This window comes from Rhinatrema bivittatum, chromosome 3 (genome assembly GCF_901001135.1).
Source record: "Rhinatrema bivittatum chromosome 3, aRhiBiv1.1, whole genome shotgun sequence".
In the NCBI taxonomy this organism is placed as follows: Eukaryota; Metazoa; Chordata; class Amphibia; order Gymnophiona; family Rhinatrematidae; genus Rhinatrema; species Rhinatrema bivittatum.
This window is the reverse complement of record NC_042617.1, coordinates 117,577,723-117,596,408: the sequence shown is the minus strand read 5'-3', so window position 1 is coordinate 117,596,408 and position 18,686 is coordinate 117,577,723. Positions and strand designations below refer to the sequence as shown.

At 42.4% G+C, this 18,686-nt stretch overlaps 1 protein-coding gene across 2 annotated transcripts in view; it reads right to left on the bottom strand.

Annotated features, from left to right (window-relative positions):
• The window catches only part of SPRED2 (sprouty related EVH1 domain containing 2), a 348,637-nt gene that overhangs the window by 328,656 nt on the left and 1,295 nt on the right, over nucleotides 1–18,686 (bottom strand). The gene's annotated exons all lie outside the window — the stretch shown is intronic.

Here is an 18,686-nt window from a genome sequence, read left to right as displayed (position 1 = left end):
TTTGCCACAGTGCCTTTTCTCTTCAAGACTTGGCTCAGTGCAGTACTCCACCAGATTGTGTCTTGGTGCCCCGCTCCTCAGGGCACTCCCCTGCACAGCTACTCTCCAGCCGTCAGCTACAGCGGGTTACCCACTCTAGCCCTTACTCGGCATACTACAGTTCCTGTCTCTGCACCTGCACCTCCTCATCCCGAGGCCACTCCCACGTGGTCCTGCTCTACTCCCTTCAGAGCTGCAATGGTCTTGCACTCCTTGAGACTCTTTCTCCTCCTCCCTCCGAGAGTGCTTCTGTCTCGAACTGTGCCTAACCTCTCCGACACTCTCTGCACCCACTCACCTACCCTCTCTGGGACCAGCCACACAGAGGTGCTCCTAAGTCCTGCCGTCCCCGGCACCCGAGAGCTCAACCTGCGGGGAACAAGGGTCGATACAGGCAAAGTCCCAGCCTCGCCTCCCGACGGTGGGGACCTGTGGGGCCCAACCCTTCAGGAAGCAACAACCCCACCTCAGGCCAAGGGTCTATAATTCCTAACAGGTTATATATTCCAATCATTGTGTGAGGATTCTGTAGGCTAAAGTGAACTGGATAGCTTGGATTTAAAAACAATTCCCATAGTTGTTTGGTACAGAGTAATCAGTATACAGAAGCAATTAAACATACAGAGGAGGCAAAAGTGTATCAAGACGAATTATAGCTCCTGAAGCAGATTTATCAAAACACAGTGGGGTCGATGTAACATCAAGCTCGGTAAGATGGGCCTCATACTGAGTGCCTGTTTTCCTAAAGTTCGCACAGCCACCTCTAAGGGGCATCCAATGATATATTAAGAGCTGCTGCGCTAAAACAGATGTGCTAGGGAGAAATTTTGCATCCCTAGCGCTCAAAAGCATTGGGTGCCCAGAAGCTGTGGATGTGCATCCATAAGGAAAATTGGCGCTCAATACGACTGTGGTTTTATCCCGCTGAGGATAATTTATACACACAAAATACATACGACGAAATCGACCTGGAGCATGTAATGCAAATATCTATAATTTAAAAAAAAAAAAATTCAAGCCCTTACATTTTTCCTTAAAAACTTTAATCAATTCAAGGCAGTAGATCTTAGTATCGCAAGGATATTAAGAGGAACCACAGAGAGCATTAGCGCATCCAAAACGTATACCCAAACACATAGCTAATAGCGTTCATCACATGTAAATTCCATGTAGATGAGGCTATTAGCTATTACCCTGAGAAGCACAAAATCACCGGTCACCCAAACAACCTTTTTAACCCAGCAAATTTAACACCAGCTCTGGAGCTGGCATAAGTCAAACAGCGAGTCAAAGGCACATGAAAAAACAAAAATTGCATCCAGTGTTACTCTGGCACATCCAAAACGCGCGTCGAACCAAGGGTAAACCTGTACGCTAGGCTGGGCACACTTTACTGCATCGATCATAGTGTGTTGGGAAACTATGGATCATTAAGGACATTCAAGTGACAATGCAAAAATACAAGTTTATTTTTACATGCATTTTGAAAGAGAGAAAAATGAAGAGGGCTTTCTAAGAAACTGAATGATTATAAACAGAAAAAGAAACATAAGAGAAATAGAGATGTGCATTCGTTTTTTGCCGAATTGGCCAATTTCAACGAAATTGTCTAATTCGGCATGGTTCGGAGGACCCGAATCCCGAAACGGATTTTCCCTGAAATTCGGGAAGAATTCATTTTTCGGGTTAGTGCGGGGGGGGAGGGGGGGGGGGGGGGGGGGCACATTTATTAAAAAAAAAATAATAATAAAACCAAACCCAACCCTTCAAATTTGCTTAATTACAAACCCCCCCCACTATCCCGATCCCCACCCCCCAAGACCTACTGAAAGCCCTAGTGGTCCAGCGGGGGCCATCGGGCCTGCCAGGAATCAAAATGGCGCTGATGGCCCGACAGGGGCTACTGGTGCCATTGGTCGGTCCCTGTCACATGGTAGGAACAATGGACGGCAGGCGCCATCTTTGAAAATGGCAAGGCCATCCATTGCTCCTTCCATGTGACAGGGGCTGACCAATGGCACCAGTAGCCCCTGTCACATGGTAAGGGCAAAGCACCACCAGCGCCATTTTGATTAGTGGCAGCCGACGGCCCGAGAAGGAGAGATCACTCCCGGGACCCCGCTGGACCACCAGGGCTTTTAATAAGTCTTGGGGGGGGGGGGGGGGTTTCGGCCTGTTTTGCCAGAAAAGAAAAAAAAAAAGAAATGTAAGAAAACAGTTTTCCACGAAGCGCCCAACCCAAAAACTTAAAACTAAGCACATCTCTAAAGAGATAGTTGTTTCTTACACTGGTTTATTAAAGTCCCTAATCTACATTTTATATGTGGTTTCCTTATCCTCCTGCCAGCAGATGGAGCAGATGGAGGTAGAGACCAAAAGCTCAGTGCTGACTTCACCCCCCATATAAGGGTCTGGTGCTGCCTTATCTCCTCAGTATTGTCTCTGCCTTGGCAAATGTGCAGATATATGGATTGGTGTTGCAGTTAAACAGAGCAAACAAGGAAAAATGGCTCCAGGGTGACTGCCTAAAGTCATTTACCCTAGAGAATCCAGCGCTGAGAGGGGCCCTCATCTGGGACAACAGTCATCCCAAGGGCTAATTTTCCCTTCTCCAGGGCACCCAGGTGGGTTGGTCTTACTGTGGGCACAAAGAGCTCATACACTGAAAAAGGAGGGCTGTACTGATAATCTGCCTATCCTTCCCCACCTGGTGGAACCTACTCAGCAGAGTTTGAGTTCCAGCACTAAAGAGCAAGCACTATAGGGGAATCCCAGTGGTATTTTTCTTCTTCATGGCTTCTGTAGCCGAAGCGGCTGACAAGCCAGACATGGCACTGATTTCCCTGGTGAAGCAGGGCAACAGGCCAGATAAGACACTGCTTTCTGTGGTAAAGAAGGAGCCAAAGATGGAGAAAGGAAACACCGCTGATAAGTCTACACAAATCCTGTTGCTGCTCCACGGGACCGGGTGCAAATCACTTCACCCTCTATTAGCACTGTACCATAAGTGAGGCTGGGTGATCTCCCAAGTTCATGATGGAATTCTGCGAGGAAACAGCTGGGCCTGACTTGTGCTGTTTAACTGGCTATCCCAGTGAACTAGTGTCAACAGGAGCCCTGGGTTCAGATCCTTGCTGTGTCTCTCTCATATATCACAACAAAATATACTCAATTTTCTTATAGGAGAAAAAACAGAAATCTATACATGGTTATAGACTGGAAAGAAGTGGCTCTCCTTGATGAGTATCACAGCAGCAGCAGGCAAAGCCAATTAGGGGTGAAGGAAATACAAGGCAACCCTAATGATTATTTATTTATTTATTTACGGGTTTTTTATATACCGGGGCACGTAAGTAACATCACCTCGGTTTACATTCAAACATTAATTCAGCATATTGCTTTACATTATAACATTAAAAACTGAAAGAATACAAATCCATGTAAAAACTTTGTATAACGAAAATAAATATCAGAATATGAGTGACTGTGGGATTAAACTAGAACGCAAAGCAAAGGACCCAGTTCAGGCATAGTAGGCTTTTTTGTATAGCCAGGTTTTTAAGTTTGGTTTAAATTTTTTGTAGCAATCTTCCTGTCGTAATTCTGATGGCATGGTGTTCCATAGTCTGGATCCAGCAATGATGAACGAACGTTCTTTTGTAGAGGATAGATTAGTCAGGTTGGGTGCAGGGATCTTCAGTTTAGCTAAATGCTGGAATCTGGTTGGGCGGATTGATGTTCTGAATTGAAGGTGATCAGAGAACCAGTTCATATCTCTGTTGTGGGTGGCTTTATGAATCAGCGTTAAGGATTTATATATTAAATTAGGCTTTGCAGCTGGGGGCAGGAGTGCACTACTGTCTTATACTTCTCAACAGGTAAGTTGAAACTTTGACTGCAACTGATTTTTTTGGGAACCTGGCTTGGTCCTTCAGAAAGAGCAAAACAGAGCAAACCAGTGGAAGGTAAATGTACGCAGTTTTAACCAGGTTCAACTTTTTCTTCACTGCCTGGTTGGAGCCAACAATAAATGGGTGGAGATATATACATATAATCTATATAGATGTAAGTATTTATATTCAAACAATCACTGCACACTCCCTCCCACACTATTGGAGAGATGCCATCGGGAGAGCAACAGTCAGGCACGAAGGCTCTACTGTTTGCAGATTGTAGGCTCCAAGTACAAGCTCTCCTCTCCCATTCTCTCTGCTAAGGAAACAATGGAGGAAGCAGCTTGTGGAAATTAGCTGTCTACCCTTCTACTCAATGTGGGGCTTCCTAAAGGGGCTGGTAAGATCATTGTATCAAGAGTTGTAAATCAATGTTGGTTCTGAAATATGGTAATCCACTTTGAGTGGATTTCAGTAATTGTAAAAGAAAAAGAAAGAAAGAAAGATCATCAGGCCTAGTACTGCTGAAAATAAAGGCAGCCTGTATAATCCTTGCAGCTCCCAAAAAAAGGAAAATTCAGTGCTTAGCAGTGTACAAAACAATGCTTCATTACAAGTAGGATTTAGAAAAGCCCTGTACTGTCAGGCGAGAATCTGAGAGTAACGAATCCTTCCCTAGTGTCTGGGTTAGAAAAGTCCGCACTATTGCCTCTCGGAGGGAATGGATAGAAACTTCCCTTCGGGCTGACAGGAGCATACAATTAATCTAGCAGAAGCAGGAATCCTAGGGGTGAACCAAGGCAGCTGGGTCCAGGCAGAGGACAATGCGGGCCACCTAGCGTTTGCCTGATGGACGTAAAGTCCAAAAAATATTGGCTGCTAGCTCAAAATGAGCAGCCAAGTAGAAGCTAAGATGCTCCCTTAACTGGCTGGGAGTAAACCAAGAGAACAGGGAGCTTTCACATACCCTGGTAAGTCAATCGGATCTGGTCCATAAGAGTGTCCCCTGCAGAACCGAGAAACTGCTTTTATGAGAAGATCATCATACTAGGAAGTTGGGAGCTGGCAGTCTGGAGACCTGGAAGTGTAAGGTCTGGCAGAAGGGGCTTTTGCTCTACTAAGGGGTCAAGTAAGGGGATGCTAGAGGTGTTCCTTTTGGGTTAATTCCAGTAAGCTCTTAGATGAATAAGTCCTCGAGAAGGTAAAACAAGAACTATGGGGTTCAAACACCCTGGGAGAATCATACATGACATCCAGGTTTTAGAAGATAGATCAGCCAGAAGCGGCACACAAGGGTATATTTTCCACTTTAGACAAATAAATCTTCCCTAGAAAGAGCCATGTCTGCTCTTTCATAGCCTTGGCTATAAAAAGAAGCAGCTATATAAGGAGGATAGGTAATGACAGGCGTTAGGGCTGCCTTTGCAAAGACGGGCCATGTGGCAAAGCCTAGGAACTTGGAGCTTCAACAAGGTCAGCATTATGAGAGGGGAATGCATTATGTACAAAGATTACAAAGGAGCAGGGGAGTAGCCTAGTAGCTAGAGCAGCAGGCTATGGACCAGGGTTCAGATGACACGGCCACACAAGTCATTTTTTTTTCCCCACCAGTTTGGAAGTCTTCCTCCGGGGCCTCAGATACAGATTTGGATTGTGGGCCCTTGGGAGGTGACTGTAATACCTGGCTGAAGGCCACATGAAAAAAAAAAAAAAAAAAACCACACACAACAAAACAGTATCAGGCTCTGCTTAGCCACAAGAGACATAAGAATGAAAGCTACCTCACTCTCTCAGCTTATTTTCTTCTGAGAAGTCAATATTATAGATTCCCTCAACTTGAAAAGGGAACTCGCTTAAGAAGGGATCAACCATCTCCCCCCTTTCTCAAATCATAGGAGGGTAGTAGCTCAGAGACAGGTTGAAGAATCCATCTCCATGGGGGCCTTAGGAAATACTAAACAAATGAGTATCAAAGTATGAAGGATGCTCCCTTTGCTCCAAGAATAGCATTGTTTCCGGTAAATCAAGAGATGTCATTATTGGACATTAGGAAAACAGGAAGTCAAGGTCAGATGCAGGAGCTTGGATCACTAGATGGGCACAGTGTTTCTAGGAGACTTTAGCAAATCACAGAGGAGTTCAAGAAAGCAGTCAGACTTTCAAGTCTGTCGCAGGGCCCATGGAAAGTGGCTTCAAAGGGCAGAAATTGCGTAAGGCAGTAAGAAAGCAATCATGGCAGCATACATATGGAAAGCAATACCTCGAGGACCTAAGGTGCACTTAGTGAAGGTCCAGGCATAATCAGGAGCAGTGTGAACATGAGTGGGCCCAGTGGAAACCTGCAAGATGGCTGAAAGCGCAACTCTGCATACATTTACAGGACAGCTAAGGCTGAACTTTCAGAGGATACAGCATTTACCATGAGAGTCCTGGAAGCAGGTCTAAGTTATTCCCACACAGAATGTATACACTTGGGTACATCCCATTCGTGTAGACTGGTCTGGCAGGCGATAAGGAAGGTTCAGTTACCTGGCTTTGCTTTAGTCCTGAGAGACCAGTCTACAGCCCCACCCAGGAAGAGAACAGTAGTTCCAAAAGAAAAAAAAAGGAGGTTGCATGGATACTTGTGTATATACATGGAGATACATATATGTGGAAACACATATAGAGATTAGTGAAAAGATGTGTTTGGTTCTTTAAAATATATTTCTTCAAGTTCCAGGGGGATCTTTATCCCCAAGGGAAAGAGTCCAAACAAATGTTCCTATCTATGCAGGAAGCAGGAATCCTAATTGTGAGCATGGAGTAGGAATTCTTCCTCCTAGGCTAGTAACCAGGGATTGAACATTGAGGATATTATCAGGTTTTAGGTTACAATGATGATCTGGGGAAACCAAAACTAACAATTGCCCAAGTCAGCGCTGGCCTTTGGGTCTTTGTCTCCATCTGCCAGCCAGAGGACATAGTCCAGTCTACTTGACTGGGTCTGTCGGACTAAAGAAAAGTCAATTAGAACTACTGTTGGAGTATGGTAAATATTTATTAATTAATAATCTACCAATTTTATTTCTATTTCTTTGTAAAACACAGTCTTGTAAAATTCTAAAGTATATAATAAAAACCAAACTAAAAAAAAAAAAAAAAAGTACTGCCTCCAGACGGAGCAAAAAAGGATTAACCCTGTGCAATGCAATATAGAGAACCTAGGTTTGATTCCTGAATCATCTTCTGTTCCCTAAGGCAATCAGGGCTGGGAATGCTACAGTGACAGTGTTCAAAGTTCCTAGGGAAAGGAGTCTCAACCATTACCCAGTTGCAAGTGAAGGCTCATGGCACCATCGCTGAATAAAAGATGGTCTGACTGAGCTGAAAGCCCAAAAGGAGCAGGAAGGAACTATCAAAGAATAAAACTTTAATAAAAAGAGTAACATCACAGTAATATCGTCCTAGTGGGCAAGATGTTTCTCACAAACCACACTTTCTGAACTCTAACCATACCTCTACCATCTCTATCTAATTCTCTCTTTCCCCATGACCCAGAACTTCCCTTCCCTTTTACTTTACAATTTCCATTAATCTATACCAGTGTTTCCCCAAAAGTGTGGCGCAGCAGGTCCCCAGATGTGCTGCGGCTGCAGAGCCCATTCTGCAACATCTTAAAAAAAAAAGAACACCGAAAGTGAGGCACAAAAAAGCAGATTTGCTTACCTGTAACAGGTGCTCTCTGAAGACAGCAGTATGTTAGTCCTCACACATGGGTGACATCATCAGACGAAGCCTGTCTTGGAAAACTTCTGTTAAAGTTTCCAAAACTTTGACTTGGCATACCAAGCATGCCCTATACCACGCATCGCATGCCCTATACCACGCATCCACACAGGGTCCCCTCTTCAATCGTATAACATAGAATTAGATTTAAAATAACAAAAATAGAAGAAACCCAACTCCGTGGGGTGGCGGATGGGTTTCATTTAGACTAACATCCTGCTTCAGGTAAGCAACTTTGCTTTCTCTGAAGACAAGCAGAATGAATGACAATCCTCACACATGGGTGAATCCCTAGCTACAGGCTGCTCCTCAACAAAAAAGGGGACCAGACACCAACCAGGTGCCAATAGGCATAACAACAACAGTGCTGTTGTTAACAGAGGGGGAGGCAGCCTGAACCCAAATAATGGTCCCTAGGCAGGGAGAGTTGGGCTCTACACCTCAAAGAGGTTCTAAAGTACAGACTGGCCAAAGCTACCGTCAAATCCGCCATCCCTATACAGACAATAGTGAGATTTGAATGTGTGGAGAGAACGCCATGTCGCAGCCTTGCAGATCTCCACGGGAGCTGCTTGCAAGTGGGCCACCGACGATGCCATGGCTCTGACAGAATAAAGCCTTGACACGACACTCAAGATGCAGTCCCACCTGGGCATCATAGAAGGAGATGCAATCTGCTAGCCAATTGGATACTGTGCTTGGCAATGGCAACTCCCAACCTATTGCTATCAAAAGAAATAAAAAGTTGGGTGGACTGTCTATGGGCTTCTGTCCATCCGAGATAGACGGTTAAGGCTCTCTTGCAGTCCTAACTATGCAGTGCTTGTTCGCCTTGGTGCAAATAGGGCCTGGGAAAGAAAGTTGGCAGGGCGAGAGACTGGTTAAGATGGAAGTCCATCACTACTTTAGCCAGGAACATAGGGTGTGTGTGTGTAAGACCACCCTATCATAAAAAACTTAACATGCAGTGGATAAGTCACTATGCCTGGAGCTCGCTGACCCCCATGTGCTGAAGTGACTGCCACCAAAAATATGACCTTCCAGGTCCAGTACTTCAGGTCACATGTGCATAGCAGCTCAAAAAGGAGCTTTCATCAGCTTAGCTAACATCACATTGAGATCAAAAAACACAGGGGGGGGCCTTAGGGAAAGGCTTCAACTGAAGCAGGCCCTGCTTGAAAACAGACAAACTATAGGCTGCACAGAGATGGGCACACCTTCCACACCCTGGTGGTACGTGTCAGTCGCAGTCAGGTAAACCCTAATGGAAATGGTTTTTAAGCCAGCTTCCGAGATGTGCAGAAGGTATTCAAGCAGTTTGTGCGTGTGCCCTTCTGCTCACACCACACAAAAAACCTCCTCCAATTCAGTTCATAGGACTTTCATGTGGAAGGCTTTCTAGAAGCCACCAGGACCAGAGACACATCCTCAGAAAGATCAAGTGGCTGCAGGATTAACCTCTCAACATCCAGGCTGTGATGCCGCAGCCTGCCCTGATCTTGCATGATGAGATCTGGGGAAGTCCACAGTGATTGGTTTCCGGATGGACAACTTCCACAGGAGTGGAAACCAGACCTGTCTCGGCCAATGAGGATCATAGTCCCTCTATCCTCGCATAGCTTCAAGAGAGTCTTTGCCAGCAAGGGAATCAGAGGATACGCATACAGAATACCCTTACCCCAATGATGGGCAAGAGCATCAGAGGCTGGTTTGCAGTCTGTCCTGTACAGGGAGCAGAACTAAGTTACCTTCCTGTGCGTCTGGGCTCCCCCAGAGGCGGAAGATCCAATTTGCTACCTCCTGGTTCAGGAACCACTCGTGGGGTCTGAAGGAACAACTCAGTCTGTCTGCCACCATGTTTTCCATACCTGCCAGATACATTACCCTGAGCACCATCCCGTGGGACAGAGGCCATGACCAAATCTGGACTGCTTATTGACACAGTAAGTACGATCCTGTACCTCCCCTACTTGTTAACATACTACATCGCTACCTGGCTGTCTGTTTGGTTCAGGACAACCGATCTCTGAAAGCCCATAGTGTGTACCTGATTGCCTGGAGCTCCAGGAAGTTGATCTGGCAACTGCTTCCCTGAGCAGACTAGAGGCCCTGGGTTCAGAGCCCCTCAACATGAGCTCCCCAGCCCAGGGTAGATGCATGCCTGGTTAGGATAATATGCGTAGGATAACTCCAGAAAGAGATCCCCATTCCAGATTGGAGAGTACCTGCCACCAGGACAAAAGAGTCTCAGAGAGACGGGGTGACTCAGATACAAGTCTGGAGGTTCTGCATGGCTTGACACCAATGCGACATCGGGGTCCATTGGGCTCTGCGCATGTGTAAACGTGCCAAGGGAGCAACATGGTAGCAACCATCCATGTGGCCCAACCACCTCAACATGTGCCACGCTGGAACCTGCTGGCCCCCCTGGATCTCTGCCGCTATGGACGCAGCCCATGAACAAGGCAGGAAGTCTTTTGCCTGAGCAGTGTCTAGCAGGGCTCCTATAAAGTCCAATTGAGGTGATTGACTGAGATGGGACTTCGGTTAGTTGATGACGAGCCCTAGTAACTCCAACACCCAAATGGTCAAGTGCATGGACTGAATAGCCCCTGCCTGAGATTGGCTGGTCAGAAGCACATCATCCAGATAGGGGAAAGACATCCACTCCCAGCCTACAGAGGTGCAACCCCACCACAGCCATGCATTTTTTGAAGACAAGTGGAGCTGATGCTAGCTTGAACGGCAACACTCTATTGGAAGTGAAGTTTTCCCACCACAAATCAGAGATACGTCCTGTGGCTTGGTAAGATCTCGACATGGGTATATGCTTCCTTTAGATCAAGGGAGCATAGCCAGTCCCTGCTTTGTAGAAGACTGATCAAGGTGCCCAGCGAAACCATCTTGAACTTACCTTTTTTTTTTTAGAAATGTGTTGAAGGACTTAGGTCTAGGATGGGACGGAGTCCTCCTGTTCTCTTTGGATCAGGAAATCCCTGCATCCCCGTCCTCTCTGCCTTGGTGGAACAGGCTCAACCACCCTGGGCGTTAAAAGGGCAGAGAGCTCCACAAGCAGTACTTCCTGATGTGCTACTGGCCCCCAAAACAGGTAAGGAGGACAATTTGGCAGAATGCCCAATAGATTTAAATGGTACTCTTGACAGACAATGAACAGAACCCATTGGTCCGAGATTATATTGGGCCACCAGTTCACGAAGAACTGTAGTCTGCCCCCAATCGGGGAATCCAGTGTCTCGGGTATAGACAACTGGCTTATGCTCCCTCTGATCCAGTCAAAACCCTATACCGGGAGTTGACTGAGGCAGCGGCTGGAGCTCGGGAGCTCTCTGCTGCCTGGGTCGGCCACAGAAGCTCACATGCTGCTGATAGGAGCGAGGGGGGGTGGAGGATAGTACCTTCTCTTGTGAGAGAGAGACTTCCTCTGCCCCTGCCTTCTGGGTCATTTAGGCATACTTGCGGCAACCCCGGATGTCATGTGATGCCCCCAGGCAAAGAACACATATCATGGATATCCGTGATGGACGGCCCTCGGGCAATTGACGAAACCCAGTTGTGGCCATGACAGCAGCAAAAAAAAAAAAGAAGAAGAAGAAGGCCGCAGAAACAACAACGATAACTAGCAGGCACCAAGGCACTACCGCCACTGGTGAGATCAATGTGAAAACAAACAACCAAAATGCTGAGGAGGCTATGGGAGGAACTGAGAGTGACCCGGTATCGATGGAACGCAAAAACCGGAAGAAAAAAAAATCAGGGGAAAAAGCTTTTTTTGTAAAACTTGTGGAAAACCTAAGAGAGGATGCAACAGCTACGTGGAAAAAAAAAGCAGACTGAAGAGGGACCCCGTGTGCACATGTGGTATAGGGGCATGCTGTGCATGCTCAGTACGACAAGTCAAAGTTCTGGAAACACTGACAGAAGTTTTCCCACCCATTTGTGAGGGCTACCATGCTGCTTGTCCTCAGAGAATAATCCTACAGCCACTGTGAGAGAGAGCACTGCCAGCAGGAGAGATCAGTCTGACAAGAGGCTACTGGGAAGGGGGGAGGGAAAGCGAGAACAGTAAGAAGGCACTACAGAGCCTTGCACCAGCCCTGCTACTGGTGGCAATTGGAGGTAGCCAAGAGCAAGGCAGCACAAAAAGTTTACAACCTGCACAAAAGTAAGTGAATGCTACTAAATAGAAAGGGGGCAAGTAAGGAAATTTTTCTAAGTCTCTGCAATGTACTTGTATGGCATGAAATCCTTCCTTTTGTCTCTCTGCCCCAATCTATAGAGTTCTTCTGTTGCCCTTAGTTCCATTGCCCCATCATAGCCTTCCCCTTACTCTTCTGTTTCATCATACTCTTCCCCTTTTCCATCCATGAAAGAATGGAATGGGGCAATGGAACTGAGAGCCACAGGTCGAGCAAACTTAATAAAGTAAAAAATAAAAACCAATAATGTACTCTATTAATAATAATGTGCTGGGGCCAATGAGGTGTGCGCTGTGTGGAGGGGGGGGGGGGGGAAGGATGAGGAGCGGGGGTCTGGTGTCACAAATTTTTGTTTATGTAAGTGTGCCTTTTAAATTATTCTATTCTAACACTTTTGTATATAAAGTATGTATGTAAACTTCTGCGCAATTAATACACTACACTATAACACTTGAGTGGGCTAAAATTTGGGAAGACAGAAGTGAGTTTTTAGATGGGATTTGAAGGGATAATGGGCCATTCCAGGCAGTCGATGCACGAATAAAAAATCTCTGCCACCATCTGAGACTGAATTAAGTCTTTTACAGAGAATGCAGGGGATGTAAAGGAGGGACCAGGAAGGGTGACATGGAAATAAGGTCAGAGAGGTAAGGAAAAATGTTCATGGAGGGTCTTGGAAAATAAGAGGTGATATGTATTTTATACAGGAACCCCGGTATATAAAAAATAATAAATAAATAAATAAATAAATAAATAAAGATCAATTTTTAAGTGACTTCTGAAAGATGGGGAGCCACTGGAATGATTTGCAAATCAGTTTGGCATGGTCTGTCTCTTTGGGTAAGACACGCAACAATATTGTGGACATTCTGAAGAGAGATTTTGAGAGACCTTAAGAGCTGCATCGACTGCCTGGAATGGCCCATTATCTCTTCAAATCCATCTAAAAACTCACTTCTGTCTTCCCAAATTTTAGCCCACTCAAGGGTTATAGTGTATTAATTGTGCAGAAGTTTACATACATACTTTATATACAAAAGTGTTAGGAAAGAATAATAAATTTTAAAAGGATAATGGTATTCCATACATATGTGCAAGTCTGAAAGTTTGTTGTACTAAACAGATTTAGCTAACAAGAGAAAAAAAAACTACCAAGATACAGGCCATAAAGTAAGATTAAATGTATACTATCTTGATCCCTACTGGAATTTCACAATTTTCTGTATCACTGTTTCATGTAAGGTATAATATTATAACATTTCCTATGTTACATAAATTGATACAGAACTTGATCTAAGGTTTACTAAATTGTGCTCAGTAAACAGACAAACTGTATTGTGAAGCAGGGGCCTGCTTCACAATACAGTTTCACCGGACTATTTGAAATTTGGTTGTCAAGACTAATTTTAATGGCACATGCTTTCGGCTACAATACTCAACCTCAACCATAACAAACAGAGGGAGAACTGCATAATTTAAAACAGATAACACTTGAAAACATGGATAGTTCACAATTTTATTAAGAGACAGTATAATCGGTCAAAAGAGCAAACAGAAGCACACAGGCACCACCCCAACACCTTCTAAATTAACCATACATTCTAACCCAGATTTAGAAGCACTAAAATGTTGTACAAAAGAACTGCAAAAACCATTGGGATCATATCAAAAGTCAGTTAATTGATGAGTGCAGACTATATATGAGATGGTAAGACAAAAAAAACTGCCACCCTGTTTTGTGGAATTACAGGTTTAAAATAAAGCCTACAGAAGTTAAACTAAGCAGGAGCTGTCAATACATTTACAAGACTACTTCAACAGACTTATCTAAAAGCATTTCAAATATAAGTTGTTTTTTTTAATTTTGACTTCTATGATTATCAAACTAACTGTATTGAAGTTCCACAAAGAATTTTAAAGTAGTACTAGATTTCTGAAAATATCAAGTTTCCATTTATTCTTGCTCTCATTCTTATTTTTGATCATTTTGCTTTTTTGTTTCAGAATAGAAAGTATGAATCCTTTATAATGGCCATATAACCTATTTTTAATCTCCTTCTCCTCTATGTCCACCTTTCAACTGCTCATGCTAGTTGTACATTATACATCAGACGTGAAGATTCCAAAGAGTTCTAATGAGCAACAGCACAAATGGACTTAGGGTCTGATTTTAAAAAGCATTTACACATGTAAAACTGGGTTTTACTCCAGAAAAAGAGTTTTTGAAAATTGTTACAATATATGCCATTGAATTGTCCATAGGATTTACTAGCGTAAATGCACTTTATGCAAGGAAATGCTTTTGAAAACTGCTACGATAGAATGTTACATTTACGCATATAATTCCTTTTAAAATTTCCCCCTTAGATTTGTAATGGTGGAAGAGGCTAAGTAGGGAGGAGCTTTCAGAAATGTTGAACATTAAAGCAAGGCTGCCTGAAAACTGTTCTGGTGCCTCCACAGTAAATATACATGAGGCAGATCTGTGTATGCTGGGTCTACAATGTATGCAACTTCCTCATGCATATTAATCATGGATATCTTGAAAACCCGACTAGCTGTGGGATCACCGAGACAGTTTTGGGAAGCCCTGTACTAATGTGTTTACAGCAGTGTTTCCCAACCCTCTCCTGGAGGGCACACCCAACCAGACACGGTTTCAGGATATCCATAATGAATATGCATGAGAGAGATTTGCCTACATTGAAGTGCAGGCTATGCAAATCTCTCTCATGCATATTCACCGTGGCAATCCTGAAACCCCAACTGGTTAGGTGTGCCTCAAGGAGAGGGTTGGGAAACTGTTTAAAGAAATAAAATAAAAATCTGAAGGAGAAACAGGGATCTTAAATGACTTAACTACCAACTGAATTATCTGTAAAACAAAAAATAAAAAATTTCTAGTCATTGCTGCCCTTTACGTTTCAGGTCTTCCCTTCATCTCTCCCACAGTTGTTAGTACATTAAAGTAATGCTAACAGAACATTCTTTTGCCTTTTTTCCTCCTTGGTGAAATGTCAATTATTGGAAGTAAACTATATTCTTTTTCTCCATTAACAAAACATGGCCTGTTTTAGAACCCTGCTATTTTTATGTCTTGTCCTCAACGCCTGTTTCTTACATCTACCATTTTGATTTTTCAATGAAGCTTAGCATGATGACCAATAAGCTACATGCAGAGGATACAACACTACACTATTTATGAAAATCAGGAAAAACTTGGTGGTGTTCATTGTAGCAGTTTCTAGCAAAAAAAAAAAATAGTGTTCTGCTTTGTTTTGTCTAATTCATGCGGAGATACTAATTTATAGTTTCTGGAAATCTCTACTGTTCTGTCCCTAAGTTCATCAAGGAGCTTGCTGTGCTAACCCTGATCAGAAAAATATGCAATTCTTAAATTAAAAAAAAGAAAAAAAGAAAGAACGAACATGCAGCCATTATGGTACCTGATACCAAAGTGAAGAACAGACTCACCGGAAAAAAAACAATATACAAAAGACAAAAAGGATACCCATGAAAAAGATCAAAAGGCGACAATAGACACTAGGAGGCAAACTCATTTTAAAAGTTTACCGTGCTTTCAGATGATTTAGGTTCCTTTAATACATGTATCTCTGTATCATGCACACATAATCCTGACCTACAAAAACCATGAAAGAAAAAAAAATATATTGAACAAAGAGAAATATGACCTTACTGATTCAAAAGGTAATTCTTGTCTCTAAGTAATTTGATACGAGAGAAATGTCTACCTGTGCTGCATTACTAGTCTTTACCCAAGCTGTCAAAACTTAAGAACTATTTTTTTTTGTCTTAGAAGTTTAAATCAGTTAATGCTTGCTATAATTGTTTTGGTAAAGAAGAACTCTACCTAAACCTGAAAACATTCTAGAACTGCATATTTGAACAGGAAACTGAACACATTTTTCCTTTCTGCCCCAATGTTTCACTTTTCCATGCGATTAGCAAACTTGTTTGACCTATTCCATTACCTTTGCAATTAGTTCTGAAACGGGATCAAAAAAAGACAAATAGTAAAACAAATTATATTTGTAATATTCTGTTTAACTCAGATTTTGCAAACAAAAAAACACACACACCACACACATTTCTTTGATTCAGCAGGAATTTTTATTAAAATTTACCCCATGCCAACTTGAGCTGTCAGTTACAGGTTACCTCAACAAATGACCATATGAATATGAGGAGTTACAGTAATATAAAAACTGCAATGTTGGATCATACCGCACCGAGATCAGCATCTTGTCTTCAACAGCAGCCAATCCAGGTCATTTGGAAGTACCTGGCAGAGCCTAAGAGGGAGATCCATTCCAGGTTCTCATTCCCAGAAGAAGTGACAATACTCTGGATAAATCCAGCTTATATTAGACTTGTCCACATCCTATGGAAACAAATTCAACAGTTCTGTGTTGACTGGGGAAAAAAAAACCCATTCTCTTAAATTTGCTATAGTTAGGACTATGAATACTCCATGAAATTTGAAAAAAATCTTTCCCTATTAACTTGTTCCTGACCAATTATGATTTTATATCTTCTCAGTTATATCTTGTTCGAAATGAAAAAAAAAACTAACCAGTTAAGCCATTTTTTGTATGGGATCCACTCCACAACCTTTATCACTTTTATTGCCTCTTTCTGTACCATTTCCAGTTCAGTATATCTTTTCTCCCATGGGATGACTAGAACAGAACAAAATACTCGAGGTGTGGTCAACCCCATGGAATTTACACAGAAGCATTTTATTATCAGGTTTATGCTTTATTTCCTTCAAAATAATTTTTCACTTTTGATCTTTGATGAGGATTACAATATATTTTCCACAATTATTCAAGTCCTTTTCATCATCATTTCATGATTTTCCAACTGAAGAACTCAAAGCATTTTACAGCAGGTAAAATGTTTACATTCTTAGATTAAGTGTTAAAAACAAACAAAAATAAAGAAAATCCACATTAGGAGTTAACAGGCTAAGTTTAAGAAGTTTACCTTCCTTTCTAAAAACGTGCTCAAAATGAGAGCCTGTGAAACAAGTTTTCTTCTTGATGAAAATAAAGCCTCCACATCATTATAAAGCGATACAATGCAGCCAGTATACCTGGAAATATGTGCTAAGCTTAAATAAATCATAATACTAACCTGCCCAAATTGATCAGACTTATTTTGTACAAATGTACTTTTCATACTTTTTATTCACCATATTTTAGGGAAAAATACTTTTTTTTTTTTTACATAGGAGTGAAGAAAAACAAATATTTGCTGAGCTATCAATCATACAGCAGCAAATTGCAATGTAAGGTGAACTACATACTGATTATGGAAATTTTCAGTTCCTTGTGCAAAAGCTCACTTTCAGAATTATGCTTCCTTTCAACTGCCATAAATTCTGGCGTATTTAGAAATACAATTTTCCAAAAATAATACTGTACTCCCTGCTAAAGAAAATAAATATGAAACCATAACAAAAGGAGTATAACATTTTTGGTCATGAGCAGCTATACCACTACAATTTAAAAAAAAAGAATGAAAACCCAACACAACTTTACTTGTCAAAACAAACTCTTGCCCAAGGCTATATGAAGATACAATATTCGTTGCTGAACCAAACTGGTAAAGGTGGTAATAGAGTAATTTTCAGCACCCTTCCCCAAAATCAGGTGCAGAGCTAAATAATACGGTTTTTAAACCAGTACACTGGTCCAACAGAAACAATTTTTAAGTATTATATTTGTGTAATGACATACACAAGCTGTAGAGTACAACATTTAAAAGTGTTAAAACAAAATATTCCACCAACAACTTTGATAAATGTAAAGAGAAATGAGGTCCAGTATTTATTAATAATCAATAACAGTACAAAAATTACAGCTGTTTACAGCTTTCACTTTCTTTTTAAAATGTTGGTTAATCTCACTACGGTTCTAGAAGCGGAAATTAAATAAGTGGACAACATCATAAGAAGTGTCTACAATTCACGTTAGGTAAAAAGCATTTCCTATTTTGTAATTTATTTACTTTTTAGTGTCAAATATATTTAACATGCCGTTAAAAAAAATTTTTAAGTCGAGCGTCACAAATACTACATACTTATTCTCTATAATAAATATAAAAGGAATCCAAGTTTAACAAGTTCTCCAACATTCTAATTTTCTGCTTACGGTAAGGATTATAACTAAAAAAAAAAAATAAAATAATCAACAACCACCACAACGTCGATTGCTAGCTACACAAAATTCGCATATGGAGTAAAACCTAAGAAATTCATTTCTTCAAGTTATACTCCTAAAATGAAATGGCATTACGGTTATGTTTGTTTTGTAAGCTGTACAATATGATTTTAATTTTGTGGCATCTTTCCTTCACTTCGCTTAAACGGCTTGTGTCTTCAGGTGCCCCGTTCGCCCCGTGCGAGGAAGTTGGGCCTGAAGCGTGGCAGACGCAAGGCGCCCTCCCTCGCTGCCCAGGCACAGGAGGTGGCCCGGGAGCTGAATGGAAGCGTCTGAAGGTTACTGTATTTATGAATGGCCGGGGATCATGTGACAATAACGGGATTGTTTTATTCACAAATAAACCCCGGCCACTCCAAGGCCGTGCATCGCGCGCACACCCGTCCCTTCCCTCGGAGCACGCCATGGCCCAACCCACTCACTTTTTTTTTTTTTTTTTTAATACCATTTTCAGGGTTTAGGAGACAGGCACGTTTCCAGTCCTCACCCCGCCTCCTCCCCAAAGAGAGAAAGTGAACGGCGGC